Below are 9,799 nucleotides of genomic sequence, written 5' to 3' on the forward strand. Positions count from 1 at the left end.
ATAATAGGACATTTTACAAGCCATGTCAATTTAGAGGTGATTTGGAAGATGGATTAGAAGAGAGAGTTGGAGGAAAATGGAATCAGAAGTACAAACACTAACCAAACAAAGAAGGGCTCTTACTTATGAAGGAAATGTTAGACTTAACTCACTGAATGATAAGCAAATAATTGGAAAATTTTAACATCCCCAAATCAGAATTTAGAGAAATGCTACATTGAATAATATGTTTCTGTGGCCTACACAAGCCATTGCTTTGAAAAATAAAGATACATTAGTATAGTTTCACTAATTGCAAAAACTATGGAGATAAAATGAAAGTTAATCTTAAGGCTTAGGATAATTCTACTTCCATTATTCTTAAATACTCAACTATATAGCTCTATTTAGTTTTTTCCTCCCTAGTTACTGAGGGTAAGTTTGTTAACATTAAGATTCTTGACAATGAACTCCTACAGTACCACGTAAATAGATGTATATATTTGAGGAGAACTGAAAAACAAAAACTGTTATGCCAGCCAATGGCTGAGAGATTTCTGTCACAGTGAAGGCAATAAGGCAGCAATTACTACCTTCACTCATTCACCGAAATACCCTCAGATTCTAAAATGATTCCAAAGAATTCTTTTCTTTTACCAAACAAAAAGGAGTAAGACAAGCTGTTGTGAAAAGTAGACAATATATTTCAGTATTTTTGATTCTTGCCATAATACACAACGTTCCTCTGTGTATTTTTCATGTATACCTATATGCATACATATGTATGTGTATATAATATGTATATACATATATATGTAATTGTATATATATATGCATATAGGTTTATGTTTATGCATAATTCTGAGAACTCTTCCCCATATAAATTTCAACCCAGTTTATCAACATATTTGCATCAGGATATGATCAATAAGTATTTCTTAAAAGTCATTGGTCCTCAGGACACCATCATATATATTAGCTACTCAAACATCAATAGATCTTTTGTTTAATCATTCATTTCAGCATATTAAGCCCTTACTCTTATTTTAGGCACTATTTTCATTATCTAGGTTATAGAAATCAATAAAAATTGTCCTTTTACTTGATGACCGTACAGTCTACTCCATCTATTTCAGTTCTCTAGAGAATAGAGATAAAATTCAATGAACTGTGCCCATGGCTTTGAGTGATTGTACTCAAAGAGAAAGCATAGCAGAATGCTTAAAATTATGAGTTCTGGAGTCAGTCTACCTTGTCCTGAATCCCACCAGCACCACCAACTAATTGTATTAAAATTTAGGGAAAGTTAATTAATCTCTTTAAGCCTATAGTTCTCCAGCAGCAAAATATATGAATGGTAATATTTCTTTAGCTTATTGTAAGCCTTAATTACATAATCTAGGTGACTCAAAATAATTACCTGATATACACTAATAATGAATGTATATTATAGCTATAAGGAAAAATCTGTTCTGTTTTAGGAATATTTTTGTCCAAATACCTAATAAGTAATGGAAAGTGAATACGTTAATATATATGAATAGATGTTTCTTCTTTTTTGACATTACTCAAAAATAGTGAAATAATATACAAAAAAAATCACTTCAGAGTAAGATGAAGCCAACTCATTCCTTGATTAACAGAAATAATTTTCTAAGAAATAAATACTTTGAATTATATCACCTCATTGCATTGTATATGTTTCTATTGATGAATATTCAAATGGTGATTAATCTTTTTAATAATTCTATTAGCATACTTCTGATGAGTATCCCACGTGGTCATCAGATAGGCTCAAACTCATAACTCCATAATCTATCTCCTTTGGTATTTTTTACTTAGTAGTAAGGAAAATGTGCTCAAGATTAAAGACAATATTACACATCTGTGCCTGCTTTTTTACACACACAAATGCCAAATATGTTCAATTGGTAGCATATGTTAGTGTGAACACCAATCTGTTATGGAAATGCTTTTACTGTTGGTTGTATTGCAAAACACTGGTCTATAACATATTTTATTAAGATGAATGTGCTTTAGTTTGTTCAACCAGTCATGGTAAAATATTTGGCTAATATTTTTATTGCATGCCATCTGTGTGGGCAGTAAGGTTGTCCAATAACACATGAAATGTCACTGTTTTGAATAGGCATTTAATTAAGATTTAATCAGATGGATATTTTACATTAATTAAATGCCAGCTGATTTATGAAAACATATTTTTATATTTAATAGCTATGTAAAACTGGGATATGATTAGCTCAAAATTCCATCCATTATGTAGACTTTTTCATGAATACATGCATGCAGAACAGTGTAGTAGAAATCTAGATGCATTTCAATAACATTAAATTAAATGTCACCCCGCTGTTTAAGAAATAGCAAGCACTATGTGTTTGGAAATGATCTTCTCTAATATCTAGATCGCTTTGACCCCTCTTTGTACTGTCATAAAGCAGTACTTTTTTCTCCACAGTGATGAAGATATTTAAATGGATCAACTCCCAGTGTGACAAATAATCCATTCTCTATATGAAACCCAGAAGCAGTGCTAACTATCAACATGATTGTAAGAATCATAGGAGAACACAATTGGGCAGATGTTTTGAAAACAAAAGCAACTTGCTAAAATTTAGCTTGTCAAAAAAAATTGGAGAAATGGATCAGCATTACTCCCCATTTTTCTTACTTTCTCATTTTCCATCTTACCTCTTGGCAAAGCCATTTTTTTTAGTCTGGCTACATTTCACTGTTGGTACCCATTTCAGGTTTATCCAAAAATAAATGCATATATGCATTTTTCCCTGAAAGATGCTTCCTTACTTGCAACTATAAGAAGATTGTGTTCAGAAGGGAGGAAAACTCTTACCTGCCACTTACTTACTTACATCAACAAAGTGTGATTCATATCCCCCATCTCTGCTGCTGTTTTCCCTTGAGATTAAACAGAGGTGAAAAATAGGATCAAGTTGTGGATGAGTCCCAGACTCATTCTATAACCTAGATAGACTAGTTAGGGCCCAGAACTTTTCCTAGAGTAGAGTCAGATCTCTAAGTTTCTCAGTGCACTCTTAACCGTTCTAGGTATCTAGAGATGAAAAGCAACTTTGGGACTCCACATTTACTATCTGTAAGCTCTTGGCATGTCTGAAGCCATGGGTCAAGAAAGAACGTAATATATACCTGGGTATTTTCCCATTTAACGCTTAACTGTGTGACTCTTGAGAACAGGGACTGTTTCCTAATTGATCTGTATCCTTCAGTGACTAACACATGAAATAACAATTAATTACACTATCAATAAATATTCAAAAAATTAACCTTGTCCTTTAAGATTGATTTTACAGTCCACATAATTCTAACAAGGTGATAAAATTGGCTATTGGACAAATGTGTTTCTATGATCAAATCTATAACAAATGATATCCTGATTCTAACCAATAATTCATTTATCACAGGAAATTAACAAGGTTTTGGAATTCTCAAGAACCCCAGCTTCAAGTAAAAGTTGTTTATGGAAGTCTAATTCATTAATTAATTTCAGTGTTTTGGGAAATTTTACGACCAGCCTTCAGTAATGCTTTCGATAATGATACTATTAAGCTTGCCACCTATTACAGCTTTAGTTGACTAAAAACTACTTATTTTAGCATGAACTTCAGTCTTACTATTTTGCATTCTGCATTTATGTGCATGCATGCATGTGTGTATGGATAAATCCATGTAGCAATGCCTTTTTTTTTTTTTGCCTTTGGAACATGTTTATTGTGTTTGAGATGATACATCAGGTGCTCTCTGAGCTGCAAAGGGTAAAAGGAAATGCTCACGTCACAAACTGACAAAGGTAAAAGTTAAAACATTTTTCACAACAGCATGTACCACATACTCAGAAGAAGATCTGGGTTTAATACAAATGACATAATTCGTAGTTATGTATAGCTACTGTTATAACTTCATTACAGATAATGAGTTAGGCCAAAATGCCCTATAATATTTGGTAGACTTCAGGACTAGTAAGCAAGCACATCACAAGATACATTTTGATATTAGCGAGGCTTACAAGAAGACATTTTAAATATAACTAATCTTCAGCTACAAATTTCTACCCTTGGTAGCATTTACCTTTTTGGGGGAGTCTCCTATTTTCCAAAGGCTAAAAGCAGAGAGTAGCAGTATAACATATACATAGAAGTCTGAACTGTAAAGGCTATAAAGATTTGCAGCACAATGAGAAGATGCCTTCTGCTCCTTCACATTAAGAAGAAATTATGTGAATTATGTTGTGTATTTGTTGGTCCACTGTCAGGCTGTTCTGCCTTGTTTTGCTTTGTTGGTCAAATAGTGAATGCATATGCTTCCAACCAGAGGATCCACAGGATTGAAGACTGCCAAAAAGAAACAAGTAGACAGCAAAACTTCGGAGATAAGCCAGACTCCAGTTGTCTTTAAGAATGCCCAGACAGGTGATAACTTGACCATTGGTGTTGCAGTGATAGATTCTAGCACAAAATGTAACCTTTGGTGCCTTAAATGGATAACCTGATGAAAATGAGATATCCAGAAAAAGCACACCACCTTTATATACAGAACCTCGTGGACCAAGTATGGTCTATCTGCAATCATAAACATTTTCTCCTTTTGGCTCAGCACTGCAGTTAAGAGGAGGACATTAGGTTTTTTCAGCTGGCCCCTTCTGAATTCTTTTAGCACTAGTGGATACTCAGCAGTGGTTTTGCTGGAGAATTCGGTGTTTTTCTTCGTTGAGTGGCAGAAGGTTGTCTTTCTTTTTGTTGTTCAGGCTCTGGAACGCTGGGTTCTCTGGTTCGCATCTGAACTACCATCGCTGGTGCTGAGACTCATTATCCGACCCTTGTCTATCTCGGGACATCTTGGTAAAGTTATTTCTCGGAAAACTCACCGCTGTCACCGGGGTGGGGAAGCGAGAGAGGAAAAAAATAAAACAAAACAAAAATACTTCTCTAAGGAAATGGAGTCAGCTGGGTATTGTTGATGTGGGGTGAGTGGGGAGAAAAGCGAGGAGTCTCTGGCCTTGGATGTATGTGAACACTGAAAGTGGGGGGACTTTGCAGTGACTGGTTCCGGCCAGAGGGTGGCACCACCGAGCGCCTTCGGAAAAGAAAACCTATACTGTATTAGTATAGTTTTTCGCCTTGGAGGAGACGCAGGAGAACCCCGTCGACTGAGGTCTCGCCGCTGCGGAGAAGCAAAGACTTAAGGCTTTAAAAGTGTCATCTAACCTTCCACACTTTTAAAATTATTTTATCTGGAGTTTTAGTATTTTCACATTATTTTCCTAAGACCGTTAAAAAAATAGATAAGGCAAAACAAAATGAAGTAATACTGTTTACACTTGGACATCAAGAAGTATGAAATCTTTTTTAATAGCAATTTTATTGAGATATATTTACATACCATATACAATCTTAAAATTCCTGTCTCATGTGAGTCTACATGATGAAAATAATCCCCCCCATAAATGGATATTTTTCAAAATCTTTAGCAGAAAAGTATACCAAAGACTATTTTGAAATTCCAGATTTCATTTGTAAATAAAAACGATAAGATTTTTTTGCTTATCCAGTTCAATATGCTTTTTCAAATTAAAAAAGTATCTCTAATTCATTCTTTTTAATATATTCTACAACCTTGGGTACCATAGTGTCAAAGCGCAATTGTATTTGTAGAATATCTACTGGATGTGAGTCACATTGGCAGGGTTTTTGTACCGTCACTGCAGTTTTTGTACAAAGAGGTAATATATTTTGGCTAACAATTTCACAATTTCACCCTTCAGTTCTCTTAAAAGTCTTGGGCAAATTCCATTTGGTCATGGGATTTATTTATTTCCAGTTTCTAGATTTTCTCATAACTTTATTGTTTTTTCACTACTTTTTCTCCTGTTATTTTTCCCTTCCATAATAACTATTTTTGGTCATCAATACTAAAACACAGACTATAATGGTAACAAAATTAAATTTTAAAAACAGCTCTTATAACCACGTGAAACACTTCAAACTTAACACATATTAATAGTATGTTTTCAAATTTCAAAACTTTTTTAATTGAAAAGGAAGATACATACATATTTTAGAGGGAAAAGAAAAAACTTTCTCCCAAAACACACATGAACACACATAGAGATAAATAAATTCAAGACTGTTTTCTACAGGATGTGTATATTAGAATTACTATTATGTTCACCAGAGATTAGTAAAATCAACTTGAATATTGTTATTGTAATACTCTTTAATTTTTAGGTAATTTTCTACTTCTTATCCATAATTCTAAGCAAGGTATGCATCAAAATTCACTTAGGTATTAAGCCTAGATACTTATTCTTAAAATTAAGGTTAAAAATAATTTTATTTATTTTTTATTGGATAATACATTCAGAGTGGTTTGGGTTGTAAATAATTTTTATTGATATTTCTTTTCAGTTTTCCTTTAAAATTTTTACTTTGATTTCAAATATGGAAGAGAAAGCATTCTCAACTAATATAGTTGCACTTGATCTAAAAATATGAATTGAGTAGAATTATTTAATGATATTAACATTTGAACTGATAAACGATACCAATCCCACATTAATACTCACTTAAAGAACATTGATGTTACACCAATCATTTTATAAATGTTCCAAATAGATTGTTTCATTTTAATATCACTAAACTTAAGATATCTATTTAATTATACCAGCTCACAATTCTAAGAGATATTTAATACTTGTTCCACTTTAAGGAGGAGGAAACTAAAGTAGAGATATTGTCATCAGCACACAGTCACAAAGAGCCTGGATATGTGTAATGTCAAATTCCATGTCTTCATATCATGTTGTTTTGCCTTCCTCTATTAAACTCTCCCTTCCTTTGTGGCCATATCTCCAGATATGCATGGAGCCTATGGAGCAGGGCAGTGAGAAAGGTAGAAACTGGGTAAGATTGAGCATTATTATTTTTCATGAACACAGCCACTACTGTTGCTTTTCTATCATGTATAGAGGCATGAGTGTGGATTTAGGGGAACAGTATTACAAGGCCCATGTCAGAATGTCGTTCCTTGGGAAGGGAGACAGATTGGTAACTAGGATGCATGTCCAATCTCATCCTCCCTTTCATTTTTTAATATATTTTGAACATTTAATTTCATGCATCATTTTCAACCCTTTCTGGCTATCAGACTCCCTTCAGAGATTAGAACCAAGCAAAACTGAAAGACTGACAGCTTGCCTCTAGAAAATTTATTTAAGTATATAGGATTCCCTTGAAATGTACAACAAAAAGCTGTCATACACAGCCTGGTTAGATTATTCAAGTCATCAGTTGTGAAATTAGTGTACTTAGTTTAAAGTGCTCACTTCTCCTCATAGGCGCTCTCTTTCATTGGAGATTTCTGTAAAGCATGAATACAACATCTCAAGGCCTTCACAAAGATAAATCATTTACTCTATCGGACCAGTGTAACAAATCAGAAAGTCATTTCAGGAAGAAAAAAATAGTAAAAGGAAGTCATCACACTGGAGTTAATAGTCAGGTAAATAATGAAAATATTCTAGGTTTCTGAGTCATCAGTGTTTCTCCACTGGTAATTTCCATCTCATTGAAGCACAAAACGGTTCAACCCACAAAAAGCAAAAACCTATGCATCTAAGCGTATTTTCTTACGGGATTGTTCTCACATTTAACCATCAACCCCAGAATTGTAAATTTCTTAATGCTCCTCAAATCTTCACCATTTTCCAACTTTGTTTCTAAGGAGTCATCTCATTCAAGGCATACTTTGCTTGGCTTTTTGAAATATCATGCCAACTAATCAGTCCTATCTTGTACTTTTGTCTCATATCTCAGAACTTTCTACTGTTCTTTCACTTTCCCCCAACTATGCCCTCCAGCTACCCGACCCCACCCGCAGCCACTTCACTTTAGACATACAGAATGACTGGCTATTTTCATGATTCTATGACATGCCAAATCTTGTTAATTAGTGGCAGTGCAAATACTGTTAAACAGACCTATAGTTCTCAACTTATAAGACTTCCCATTTTAATTCACTGTTATTGATTTTATCTGTATTTTGCATTTATCAATTTCTATTGAGAGATCTATTATTATATTTTTCATGTGAAAACTCTACAAGTTAATTTGTAGAGAAATGTTATCTGTCAGTATTAAATATTTCAGTCTATACATGTGGCTTATGTCTTTGTCATGCTGCTGTGACAAACATCATATAATGGGTTGGCTTAAACCAGAAAGCACTTATCAATTCATGTCTTTGAGGACAGAAGAAATCCAAATCAAGTACCAGCAAGGCTTTTTCCCTCCCAGTGCCTATAGCATTCTGGTGGTGTTTGCTAGCAATCGTTAGGGTTCCTTGGCTTCTATCTCAGCTTCCTATCTCATGGAGATGACCTCTTTTTTTAAATCTAGCCACTCACATGTTTCCCTGACTACTGACTCATGGTTTCTTCTCTTTATAAGTCCTCTAGTAATACAGATTAAGATTCATTCTGTTTCAGGTGGCCATACCTTAACCAAAAATAACACCTTCAAAAGGTCCTATTTACAAATGGTTTCACACTTCTTTAAAAAACCTATTTGTGTTGGGGTACATAACTCAATCTACCACAGCATCTTTCAGTTTTTTCAAAGACATTGTATAATTGCTGGTATTTTTTAATATAAATACGAAAAGTTAACACAATATTTATTATATTATAGAATATTTTAATAGATTTATTCATAGCTTTGTTTCACTCAAGGGGATAGGCTATGTGTCTCTTCGGGGCTAAGGAATGGACTAAATTAAAAGAAAAAAAATGTACTCTAACTCAGGGGGATGGCACAAGAAGGAAGATCCCATACCAATGCCATAAAGGGTTCCCCTCCAATGACAAGAGGTAAACAATTTCCCATACAATACTCACACAACAAAAATGTACAAGACAGGGTTGGGTTCCCAAAGAGAAGAGGGGGAGGGTCAATGAGATAACCAGACTCCTGAGACCCAGGTACACAGGGCCTGTCTAATACAGGGTAACACTGGTGAATTGATCAACACAAAGATCAATGGAACAGAACAGAAAGTTCAGAAATAGACCCACACATGTATATGCTTTTTCGATAAAGTAACAGCATCAATGAATGGAGAAAAGCTAATATTTTTGCCAAATGTTACTAGAACAAGTGATCATCTTTATGCAAAAAAAACAAAAAACAAAAAACAAATTATCCTAACCTTGCACCATATAAAATAATTAATCAAAATTGGATTATAGAACTAAATGTCAAATTGAGAACTATGAAACTTTTAGAAGAAAACATAGGAGAAATCTTTCTGAAGGGTTTTGTAAATATTTCCTAGGTATAATCTACAAATGAAAAACTTGTAAACTGAATTTCTTCAAAATTAAATGCATCTCCTCTGTGAATAATACCATTAAGAGAATGAAAGGGCAGACTGGGAAAAATATTTGCAAAACATATTTGACAAAGAACTTGTATGCAGAATAAGAGAATACTTGAAACTTAATGATAAAACAAACAATCCTATTTTAAAAATAGGCAAAAGATTTGAAGACACATCACCAAAGATTATATACGGATAGCAAATAAAACATGAAAAAATGTTCAGTGATTTGTCATTTGAGAAATGAAAATAAAAATCACAATGAGATGCCACTACACATCTATTTGGAAAGTAAATACACAAAACAAAAACTAGCTATACCAAATGTTGGTGATGATCAGAACAACTGTAAATCTTAAGCACTGTTTGTGGGAATGCAAGAGCCATTTCAGAA

The 9,799-nt window shown here is 33.7% G+C and overlaps 1 pseudogene; it reads right to left on the minus strand.

Moving 5' to 3' along the window:
* Window positions 1–4,254: 4,254 nt before the first annotated feature.
* Window positions 4,255–4,867, minus strand: LOC131278120 (ubiquitin-conjugating enzyme E2 E3 pseudogene; annotated as a pseudogene).
* Window positions 4,868–9,799: the final 4,932 nt, after the last annotated feature.

The sequence above is a fragment of the Dasypus novemcinctus genome, chromosome 3 (genome assembly GCF_030445035.2).
Source record: "Dasypus novemcinctus isolate mDasNov1 chromosome 3, mDasNov1.1.hap2, whole genome shotgun sequence".
Classification (NCBI taxonomy): Eukaryota; Metazoa; Chordata; class Mammalia; order Cingulata; family Dasypodidae; genus Dasypus; species Dasypus novemcinctus.